This window comes from Hyaena hyaena, unplaced genomic scaffold, assembly GCF_003009895.1.
Source record: "Hyaena hyaena isolate Hyena2069 unplaced genomic scaffold, ASM300989v1 scaffold_1664, whole genome shotgun sequence".
Classification (NCBI taxonomy): domain Eukaryota; kingdom Metazoa; phylum Chordata; class Mammalia; order Carnivora; family Hyaenidae; genus Hyaena; species Hyaena hyaena.
This window is the reverse complement of record NW_024082300.1, coordinates 56,043-68,386: the sequence shown is the minus strand read 5'-3', so window position 1 is coordinate 68,386 and position 12,344 is coordinate 56,043.

Below are 12,344 nucleotides of genomic sequence, written 5' to 3'. Positions count from 1 at the left end.
TTTTTAGAGTTCATTATATAATCTAGATATTAGCATTTTGTGGGATATGTAGTTTTCAAATAGTTCCATCCAGTCTGTAGCTATTCTTTCATCATTTTCACATGGGCTTTGCAGAGCACAAGTTTTTGAGGTTTTTGTAATGTCCAATTTATCAACTTTTCTTTCTTTAATCATTTCTGAATATTGTGCTATTTTCTATGAATTATTTAATCAATTTATATTTAATATAAATATTGATATGTTTGGTCTTTCATCTTACTATTATTTTCAATATGACTCAATTCTTTTATTTCCCCTTTCGACTATCTTTTCTTAGATTAATTAGGCATTTATTATTTTTTTCTATAAACTACTACTCATGCATTCTTTCAGACTTTATCCTATATATTTTAAATGCATTCTCGACTTATTGTTAACTATGATTAGTCATTTTATCTTTTCTCCAATAATTCTGAAACCTCAGAACATTTTACTTCATTCAACAGCCCCTATTTTTCTGCTAGTCCACTCAAAAATTTTAATTCTCATATATTATAAACTCATGGTACATCACCACTGCTGCTCATGCAGTGATATCAATATCAATATCAATATCAATATCAACATATATCAGTGTTTCCATATTGATTTATTTATGTATTTATTTATTCCTCTTCTATTGCTCTTAATATATTTTTTCCTGTAATTCCTGTGGGGTCATTATCTTTGTGCTTAAAAAAAAATCTTCATTTGGGGTTACTGGGTAGTTCAGTTGGTTAAGAATCCCACTTTGGCTCAGGTCATGATCTTATGGTTTGTGGGTTCAAGCCCCACATTGGGCTCTGTGCTGACAGCTCAGAGCCTGGAGTCTGTTTCAGATTCTGGGTCTCCTTCTCTCTCTCTGCCCCTCCCCCACTTGCCCTCTGTCTCTGTCTCTCTCTCTCACACTCTTTCAAAAATTGAATAAACATTTGAAAAAAAAATTAAATCTTCACTTGGATTTGTTTCTTTCTTTTTTTTTTTTTGGTACAGTTCTGTTAGCAAGAATTTCTCTCAGTGTTTAATATAATTTAACTGATAAAATAGTTTTTCTAATAATGGAGCTAATTCATTTTTAGCTATCACTTTACTTTTAGCATGGACGCAAGAAATATTGGAATTAAAACTTAGATTACTTTAGGGGCACTTGGGTGACTTAGTCGGTTACGTCTACAACTTCAGCCCAGGTCATGACCTTGTGGTTCCAGCCCCGCGTCAGGCTCTGTGCCCACAGCCCATAGCCTGGAGCCTAATTTGCAGGTTCTGTCTCTTCTTTCTGTCCCTCCCCTGCTCATACCGTGTGTGTCTCTTTGTCTCAAAAGTAATGAAAATACATTAAAAATAGATTATTTTATAAAATGAGTCAGTTTGCCTAAATGAAAAGTCCTGCTTAACTGAGTAACATGTAAATGTTTCTTCTTCAGATATGTTTGTTAATACATCATCTTCCAGTGCAGTCTTCTTAAAATAATCACTAACTTTTAAAATAGGTATTGATACATCTTCTGCCAACTTTTGTCTTCTGGTTTTTATGTGACTATTTATACTACTATGGCCCTAATGATTGCTTTGTCAGCATTTTGTGCATGTTTATTAACATTCTTGAGAAATTAACTGGTACTTACTTTGTCCTTATTTATTTATTCTGATGTTTTGAGCTTATTGCTTCTGAAAGTGTTTTTGCTCCTAAAACTTTTTCTGAAAGCATTACCAAGCAATACAATTAAGAAGTAGTTTCAGTGGCACCTGGATGACTCAGTCAGTTAAGTGTCCAAATTCGGCTCAGGTGATGATTTTGTGGTTGGTGGGTTCGAGCCCCACATCGGATCTGTGTTGGAAGCTAGGAGCCTTGAGCCTGCTTCAGATTCTGTGTCCCCCTCTATCTTTACCCATCCCCTGTTCATGCTCTGTCTCTCTGTCAAAAATAAATAAAACATTTTTAAAAAAAGAAGTAGTTTTGGAAGATGTAAAAAACAAAAAATAGGAAGAGCCTTCAGACCTTTGTCTACATCCTTAATGGCCAGTCTCATCATTGTATTTTATTTTTTATCATATTAGAGATGAATTTAATTTACTGTTACATCTGTTTCCACAGAGCCTACTGACTGGCAAACCTAGAGGTTTGTACAGCTCCCAGGGCGCTAAACAGTGTGACACATTCAAGAGACTGGCTGCAGCAGCAGCTTTAACTATGTCTGCAGCCACCATAGACACTGCAAGAGATTAACGGTCTCTTGCCAATGCAAACCATTTTGTCAGCATGCTTTCTGCATACTGACCTCAAAAAAGGAGGTTTTTGTTATGGCCTTGAAAAGATTAACCAAAAGGGGCAAAAGTTGTTGCCAGTGGTTTCAGTTTTAATCACGTATTCAATTGGAAAACTCTGTTTACTGCATATACTTTTCATAGATGCATTTCATAGATGCATCTTATTCATACAATGAAAGCATGGCAGAAACAGGAATTACAAAGTTCAGGTTTACCAAACCCAACCTGAGTTATTTTAATGCAACTATTAATAATCAGGGCTGTTAAAATCTAAAATATAAATTCTAACCAGATAAAATGCCAAGACAATGATAGTGAAGATTTGTGGTCACCAAGGACTCATAGAAGAGGTTCAGCAGAATGAGATAAACACATGGAAAAAAAGGTCCAAGTAGAAGTAATGAGGTAATTTTCACAGTAATAAGGTGATCAAGGACTACCACTCAATGCAAGAGGAAGAAACTCAAGGTTTCTATTAATTATCCACATATCTGATATTGGTTTGCTCTATATTACTCTTTGAATTAACAGTTCAAGTGTTTCCTTTTTTAAGGTTAAGTCATTCTCAGCAAGTATTCTTAATCCAAGAATCCATTTATCAGCTATTGTTATGAGTAAGCACTTAAGTATCCCTAGTGCCAAGCAGGTTCAAAACTATATGAGAACTGCCTATGGAGTATTGAAATATCTAAGTCGGCCACATATTACCTCAGCAAAGACAAGGAGACATATGTGGTCACAGGTAAGTTTTAATTCCTGAAATAAGAGTGTATCTGAATAAAACGGGTTGTGAGATGTCAGGTTGGAAAGTAAATTAGAAGGGTATCACATGGCAAATGAAAAGATTGGAACATTGATCCTTAGGCACAGTGAGTTGTTGAAAGATTGGGCTAGTGGCACTAGCACCGTATATTGGAAGAAGATGAATCTGGTAAAGATGTAAGGACAGGATGGAGGGCAAGATGGAGGGAAATCATGAAGGCAGTGTCACTCATTAGGAGCCCTAACAATCGTTCAAGAGTGAGGCAACAAAATTAAGGACTTGCTTTTCCTCTAATATTGGATTTACTTTGTATTTTTAAATTTCACTACTGACTGAAAGTTTTGTGACAGAATAAAAATATGCAGGCTGGAGCTCATTTGATATGAACAGACTGGACTCCAGAAGTTCTCTGTGTTTACAATTCTACTATTGGATCATCAGTCATTTCAGGGGTAAAGGCTTTCACCTGCCGATCATATTACTCTGCCAACAGTGCCGATTTTCCCTGAAAGGTAGAAACCCACACTGACAATGAACAGTTCTTACTGAATTGGATGACTTCCTCACCCTAGGTGAGTTCTTTATCTTAGAAGTTTCACTGAGAATGGCTCAATCTAAAACAAGAAATGTGAGTAAGACCCCAAGGGAGAAAGGAGAAGAAAGAAGAACCCTTTTTCATTTTATGCTGGTTGCTTTAACATCACATTTAATTCCTCAGTATTAGAACGTGGGTATTATAATATCCATCAACATATAAAGAAATTAAGATTTGTCCTAAATTAAATAAGATGATAAAGCAAGTAGTTGGCAGAGCAAATATTCTAGGCCAGATGTAATTAATTATGGATTTTATATATTTTCCATCACTGAGCTGTCTCTTGTGGACAAAAACAGAAGAAAAGGAATAAAAGAGAATCTTGATTTTCATGTAGTTATCACTGTAATTATAAACCAGAAAAATCTATGTCTCTTTCTTCTTCCATTTAGGTATAACTTAGATTAACTAATTTATTGTTACCTGAATATATACAGTATGCCAATTTAGAGCAAGAATAAAGAAATGCAACATTTACATCTAGGATCATTTAGGTCTATATATTGTATGTATATAATATATATAATCATTTGTGATTAGTCACTGCCTATGCCATTCTGATATTAGTAATTATACTCTAAGGAAACAATTTTTTCTTTTTCAAAGGAAATCATAGAATTCATAATAAGCTTCACCAAGCATAAAGAAAGCATATGACACTCTCATCATGATGACATGAACACAACGATGAAATATGGTGAGTGGGACCATGAGTGGGAACAAATGAGCTCCACCAACACAGAACTCTGCTGAGGATTGCAGCACAAAAGAGTCTTCTCCCCCTCCTTTGCCTGCCCACCTGCCACCCAGCATACCAAATATTCTCTGACTCCAGTTGTGCTAATATACTTTGCATGCCTGAATTCGATACTCTCCATACCACTGCCCTTAGAAACTGATCGTTACACTGAGTTCTCCCCCAAAACACTGGTTTATTAAGCAGGTCCCTGCCATTCTTCACTCATGGTTGCTTCTAGTAGAGCCTTACTGAACGTGCATTGAGACCTCCAAGAGAATGTTCATTTGGTACCCACATGCCAGTACGGTACATATAGGAAAAGAGGGTTAGCTCATATGTCATATTTCATCATCAATCACCCAAACAAGAAAGTAATTGCCATAGGACAGAGCTGAAGAACTCACAATGTGTGAGAAAATCTGGGCCCTGGTGTACCCAAGCCCACAGAAAGGAGAAGGACTGATTGTTGGGAAACTGAATGAAGAACAGAGAGTTCAGACAGAGCTGAGCACCATTAATAATCCACTTTCATGCCATTGGGAACACGACACTAAATGATTGAAGACACTCTTCTGCCACAATTCAATGAATACATGATTTTAACAGAATCCATGCTTTTTCTTGTAATCCATTCAATGATGTTCTTTAGTCATTCATTTTATAAACAGTCTTTAAATTATTCACATATGCTGGACAATTTTCCATCCTTTTAGAGTTACCAGGAAAATATAACAAATCACAATGAGATATCACTGCACAACTACCAGAATGGCTGAAATTAAAATTTTAAATATGGGAGCATATTTTCAGAAAAAGGGAAAATGTGTTCACTGCTTATGAGAACTAAAATTGATATACTCACTTTGGAACACTGTTTGCACTCTCCATTAAAGCTAAGTGTCTAAGTGTCTGCATACCATATGACAAAGAAATTTCACCCCTAATATATATTCAGCAAGTGGATAATCATGTCACTAAAAGATATAATCAAATATGTCCCAAAGTGGAAACAACCCTTAAAAGATGGATAAAGAAATTGTGGTACTTTTATACAATGGAATACTACTTATCAAGGAAAACAAACAAAATAAAATTACCCTCTATAATACAGGTGAGTTTCACAGACAACATTCCTTGAAAGCAAACAGCACATAGGAGTGAATACTGAATTATTGCATTTCTATAAAATTCAAAATTAGTATAACCAATGTATGATGTTTGATAAGGACAGTGTTTACTGTGGTAGGACAAAGGGTTTAGTGAAGAGACAAGAAGGGGGCTTCTGGGATGCTGGTGATATTGTTTTCTATATTAGTTACATGGATGTGTTACTTTATGATAACACTCTGAGCACTTGTAACTTATGCAATTTTCTTAGGTATTAAAATCCAAGTTAAAAATGCTTATTAAAAGGAAGAAATGAAATGAAAAACAGAAAATGCAAAGGATATGAAATGTTTTATTATTTAAAAAAGATAAACAGTGTTTGGATGTGTGAACTCAGACATCTCAGAAAGGTGTCCTAGGATGCACTCAGAGCTCTTTACCCAGTGGACTCAAAGTCACAGACAACTTTTCTCCCTGGAGTTCTGGAGTCTCTCTAAAAGTTTCTAAATAGTCCTTATCTAGATTCCTCACCTTGCAAAATGTCTTCTAGAGGGTTGTCAACTATCGGAACATGAAGGTCTCATATGTTGTTCAAAGTGTTGGTGAGAATGGGAAACAATGCTTCTGACATCTACGTGTTGAATCACTGACTTCTGACATCTACCTGCTGAATCACTGGTTCAAAATTTCCTCTTTATCTTTGGTTTTCAGAGGTGTAAAATATGTTGTGGCCATGGCCAGCTGTGACTTTAGTTTTCAATTATTTATTGTTTCTGACTTCTGGTCTTCAAGGATCTTTTACTTTATTGTATGCTACTAATTTTGGAACATTTGCAGTGTTGTTTCCCCAAATATGTCTTCAGACATGTTCTTTTCTCTTTCTGGGATTCTAATTGTGTAAAACCACTTGATATTGTCCCCCAGCTTTTGGATGTACTCTGTCCCATTTTTTTTCCACTTCATTTCTATTTGTGTACCAGTTTGGGTAATTTCTATTAGCCTGTCTTCAAGTTCCTTGATTATTTTTTACCTTTGTCAACTTTTCTGCTGAGCCCACTGAAGGTACTCTTCATGTAAATCATCTGTGCTTCTGACTGCTCACATTTCCAAATGATTCTCATTGCCATCTCTTGCTGAAATTGCTTACCTGATCTTGCATGTTTTCTATCTTTTCCGTTTAGTCATCATTACTTTAAATTATCTGTCTGAGAGCTCTAATATCTGTGTTCTATCTGAGTCTGGTTCTGCTCATTGCTCCTTTGCAGCCCTCCTCATTTTTGTTGCAATCTAGACCTGTAGTTGAGGAGAGTATATACTGAGGTAAATATTTTTTATACTTACTGATGAGTGCAACTTCTCTTCAGCTAGGCCTTCAGTTAATCAAGTGTTAATCAAGTTTAAAGCCAGTCAGGCTTGGTTTAAAGTTTATTGTTAGTCCTGGTGCACTAAAGATTCAAATCACTTGATTCCCTATAATTGTCTCTCTTAGTTTAGGGTCCTCTTGTTATACTGTTCCCCAGAGACTGTCTTTCTGTCTCAGCTTTTCTAGATATTATTTTAACCTAACACTTGTTAACATGGAAGTGAAGGGTGGACAAGAGGTTGGGTATGCTTTTAATGCTTTCCTTAAGCCTCAGTCTTAGGCAGGAGGTATAAATCTGTTTCGGGATGTGGACTTCGCAAGTGATCTTTCTCCCACTAGATGAATTCTGGTCCTAGCATATATCCTTCCCTGTCCCCCAGGGGAAGAATATTGTTTTCTTCCACAATCCCTCTTACCTTCCACAGCTAAAGTGAGTTGACAGGAGTATCCTTAGGCTGCAGTTTGGTTATTTTTCCTCTAAAGTTTAAGACTATCTGTCCATGGCAGTGACTAGTTTGGGCAGATTTAACTGTGGTTGCTATTTGCTTCCCTCAACCAAACCACAGGGAAAAACTTCTCTGGGGTCTTCACAATCACCCCAGCAGGATGGAGTCTAAGGACCTGAGGAGTTCCTGGAGAAAGAGTCCACAAGAGGGTATGACAATCCTTCTGGCCTCTGACCATAGGCTCTTTTACACTCATGCTAGCTCACAATTGGCCTTTAGAAAATGTTTAAACTTTTCTAGTTTAATGTTCTTAGTGGCATGGTTTCTGAGCCAGGAAAATTATCTGGCTTTGACTCATTGAAAGATACTCTCTCTCTCTCTGTAGACTATAGGTTAACTATTTGCCATACGACCTCAGTTCTCTGACTCCAAATAAAAGGCATTAATTTGCAGTTTATCCAGCTTATTTCTTGTAGTAAGGGAAAGAGTGAGATGCTTTTTAGAATATCTTTATATCTTAAAACTGAAACCTATTGAGCCTCAATGCATGTAACAATTCCGTAATAGTTCAGTTTGAACAACTCCAAATAATCTAGATACATTTGACCAGAGAGGCATTACTATAATTATATGTAGAAACATATTCTGTTTCTCTAGAGTAAGTTATCCTTCCAGAGGTGGCCAAATAAGTTGAAAAAGCACAAACAGATTCTCAAATAAGCATTCTTCTGTAGAAATAGATAATTTTACCTACCCATAGAATACAAAGAATTTTCAATAATATTTCAATTATTAATAAAATTGATCTTAGATTTGAAAATAATGTAAAGTACAATAAATAAATATTAAAGTATAATAACTAAATAATCTTCAAGTATATTTTAAAGACTTTCAGAAGAAGAATAAATAAAAACATAAGCTGTGGACTACTTAGATATTAGAAAAGGAAAAGGAACTATTATATATAAAACATAAGGTATAAAATCAAAGCTATATGTAGAAAACAATTCAAGTCCAGGAATACCTGGTAGAATGAATATAACTAAAGTAACTTTTTAACCAAAAAATCTGAAAAAAAGATTATCAAGTAAGACCCATGTCTTTCAATACATAAAAATGTGATACCGCTTTCTTCTGTACTCCTAATGTCAGATGTGAATTCTGCCATTATTCAAACTTGGAGCCCCTGTAGGGAATATGTTGTTACTCTCTAGTAGCTTATAGGATAATTTCTTGTGTTTTCATAAGTTTTTTAATAGTTTAGTGTCAAGTTGGTTTCCATATAACACCCAGTGCTCATCCCCACAAGTGCCCTCCTCCATGCCCATCACCCCCTTCCCCTCCCCCCCCACATCTGCCCTCCGTTTGTTCTTGGCATTCAAGAGTCTCTCATAGTTTGCCTCCCCCCGTCTCCCCAATTGTTTTTCCCCTTCTTCTCATCCATGATCCTCCGTGAAGTTCCTCCTAATTCTCCTATATGTGCAAACATATGGTATTTGTCCTTCTCTGCCTGACTTATTTCACTCAGCATAACACCCTCAGGTCCATCCATGTTCCTGCACATGGCCAGATTTCATTGTTTCTCATTGCCATGTAGTATTCCATTGTATAGATAAACCACATCTTCTTGATCCATTTGTCTATTGATGGCCACTTAGGCTCTTTCCATGTTTTGGCTACTGTGGAGAGTGCTGCTATGAACATTGGGGTACATGTGCTCCTATGCATCAGCACTCCTATATCTCTTGGGTAAGTTCCTAGCAGTGCTATTGCTGGGTCTTAGGGGAGTTCTATTGTTAATTTTTTGAGGAACCTCCACACTGTTTTGCAGAGGGGTTGTACCAGTTTACATTCCCACCAACAGTGTAGGAGGGTGCCTGTTTCTCCACATCCTCGCCAGCATCTAGAGTTCTCTGATTTGCTCATTTTAGCCACTCTGCCTGGTGTGAGGTGGTATCTCAGTGTGGTTTTGATTTGTATTTCCCTGATGAGGAGAGACGCTGAGCATCATTTCATGTGTCTGTTGGCCATCTGGACGTCTTCTTTGGAGAAGTGTCTGTTCATATCTTCTGCCCATTTTTTCACTGGGTTGTTTGTTTTTTGGGTGTGGAGTTTGGTGAGTTCCTTATAGATTTTGGATATTAACCCTTTATCCGATATGTCATTTGCAACTATCTTTTCCCATTCTGTGGGTTGTCTATTAGTTTTCTGGGTTGTTACCTTGGCTGTGCAGAAGCTTTTAATCTTGATGAGGTCCCAATAGGTCATTTTTGCTCTTGATTCCTTTGCCTTTGGGGAAGTGTCAAGTAAGAAATTGCTGCGGTGGAGGTCAAGGAGTTTGCTTCCTGCTTTCTCCTCTAGAGTTTTTTTTGGTTTCCTGTCTCACTTTCAGGTCCTTTATCCATTTTGAGTTTATTTTTGTGTATGGTGTGAGAAAATGATCTAGTTTCATTCTTCTGCATGTTGCTGTCCAGTTCTCCCAGCACCATCTGTTAAAGAGATTGTCTTTTGTCCATTGGATACTCTTTCCTGCTTTGTCAAAGATTAGTTGGCTGTACACTTTTGGATCCAAATCTGAGTTCTCAATTCTATTCCATTGGTCTATGTGTCTATTTTTGTGCCAATACCGTACTGTCTTGATGATGACAGCTTTGTAGTAGAGGTTAAAGTCTGGGATGGTGATACCTCCCGTTTTGGTTTTCTTCTTCAATATGATTTTGGCTATTCGGGGTCTTTTGTGGTTCCATACAAATTTTAGGATAGTTTGTTCTAGTTTTGAGAAGAATACTGGTGCTATTTTGACTGGGATTGCGCTGAATGTGTAGACTGCCTTGGGTGGTAATGACATTTTAACTATATTTATTTTTCCAATCCATGAGCATGGAATGTTTTTCCATTTCTTTGTGTCTTCTTCATTTTCCTTCATAAGTTTTCTATAGTTTTCATCATACAGATCTCTTATATCTTTGGCAAGGTTTATTACTAGGTATTTTATGGTTTTCTGTGCCATTGTGAATGGGATCAGCTTCTTGATTTCTCTTTCTATTGTTTCATTATTGGTGTATAAGAAAGCAACTGAGGGGCGCCTGGGTGGCGTAGTCGGTTAAGCGTCCGACTTTCGCTTGGGTCATGATCTCGCGGTTCGTGGGTTCGAGCCCCGCGTCGGGCTTTGTGCTGACTGCCAGCTCAGAGCCTGGAGCCTGTTTCAGTCTGTGACTCCCCCTCTCTCTCTGACCCTCCCCTGCTCACGCTGTCTCTCTCTCTCTCTCCTAGAAATAAATAAAAAATATTAAAAAAATAAAATAAAATAAAAAAAGAAAGCAACTGATTTCTGTACATTCATTTTGTACCCTGCAACTTTGCTGAGTTCATGGATCCGTTCTAGTAGGCTTCTGGTGGAGTCTATCGGGTTTTCGATGTAGAATATCATGTCATCTGCGAAGAGTGAAAGTTTGACTTCCTCTTTGCCAATTCTGATGCCTTTGATTTCCTTTCGTTGTCTGATGGCGGATGCTAGGACTTCCAGCACTATGCTAAACAGCAGTGGTGAGAGTGGACATCCCTGTCGTGTTCCTGATCTCAGGGGGAAAGCTCTCAGTTTTTCCCTGTTGAGGATGATGTTAGCTGAAGGCTTCTCATAGATGGCTTTCATGATATTTAAGTAGGTTCCTTCTATCCCGACTTTCTCTAGAGTCTTTAATAAAGAAGAAATAAGTAAAGAAGAAATGCTGTATTTTGTCAAATGCTTTTTCTGCATCTATTGACAGGATCATATGGTTTTTATCTTTTCTTTTATTGATGTGATGCAAATGATAGATTGATTTATTGATTTATTGATAGATTTGCAAATGTTAAACCAGCCCTGTAACCCAGGAATGAATCCCACTTGATCTTGGTGGATGATTCTTCTTACGTGCCATTGGATTCGATTTGCAAGGATCTTGTAGAGGATTTTTGCATCTGTATTCATCAAGGATATTGGCCTCTAGTTCTCTTTTTTTGCTGGATCTGTGTCTGGCTTGGGAATCAAAGGATGCTGGTTTCATAAAATGAGTCTGGAAATTGTCCTTCGATTTCAATTTTTTGGAATAGCTTGAGAAGAATGGGTATTAATTCTGTTTTAAATGTCTGGTAGAATTCCCCAGGAAGCCATCTCGTCCAGGGCTCTTTTTTGTTGGGAGATTTTTGATAACGGATTCGATTTCTTCACTAGTTATGGGTCTGTTCAGATTTTCTATCTCTTCCCCTGTGAATTTTGGTAGTGAGTGTGTTTTTAGGAATTTGTCCATTTCTTCTAAGTTGTCCAATTTGTTGGCATATAATTTTTCATAATGTCCCTGATAACTGCTTGTATTTCTGAGTGGTTGGTTGTAATATGTCCGTTTTCATTCATGATTTTGTCTATTTGATTGTTCTCTCTTTTCTTTTTGAGAAGCCTGGCTAGAGGTTTGTCAATTTTGTTTATATTTTCAAAAAACCAACTCTTGGTTTCATTGATCTGTTCAACTGTTTCTTTGGCTTCTATGTTGTTTATTTCTGTTCTTAATTTTACTATTTCTCTTCTCCTACTGGGTTTGGGGTGCTCTTGTTGCTCTCCCTCTAGTTTCTTTAGGTGTGCTGTTAGATTTTGCACTTGTGCTTTTTCTAATTTCTTGAAATAGGCTTGGAGTGCAATGTACTTTCCACTTAGGACTGCCTTTGCCACATCCCATAGAGTTTGGATTGTTGTATTTTCATTTTCATTTGTTTCCATATTTTTTAATATTTCTTCTCTAATTGCCTGATTGGCCCGTTCATTCTTCAGTAAGGTGTTCTTTAACCTCCATGTTTTTGGAGGATTTCCAGACTTCTTCCTGTGATTGATTTCAAGTTTCATAGCATTGTGATCTGAAAGTGTGCATGGTATGATCTCAATTCTTTTATGTTTATTGAGGGCTGCTTTATGTCCCAGTGTGTGATCTATCTTAGAAAATGTGCCATGTGCACTTGAGAAGAAAGTGAATTCCCTGGCCTCAATTTGTAGAGTTCTAAATATATTTGTCATT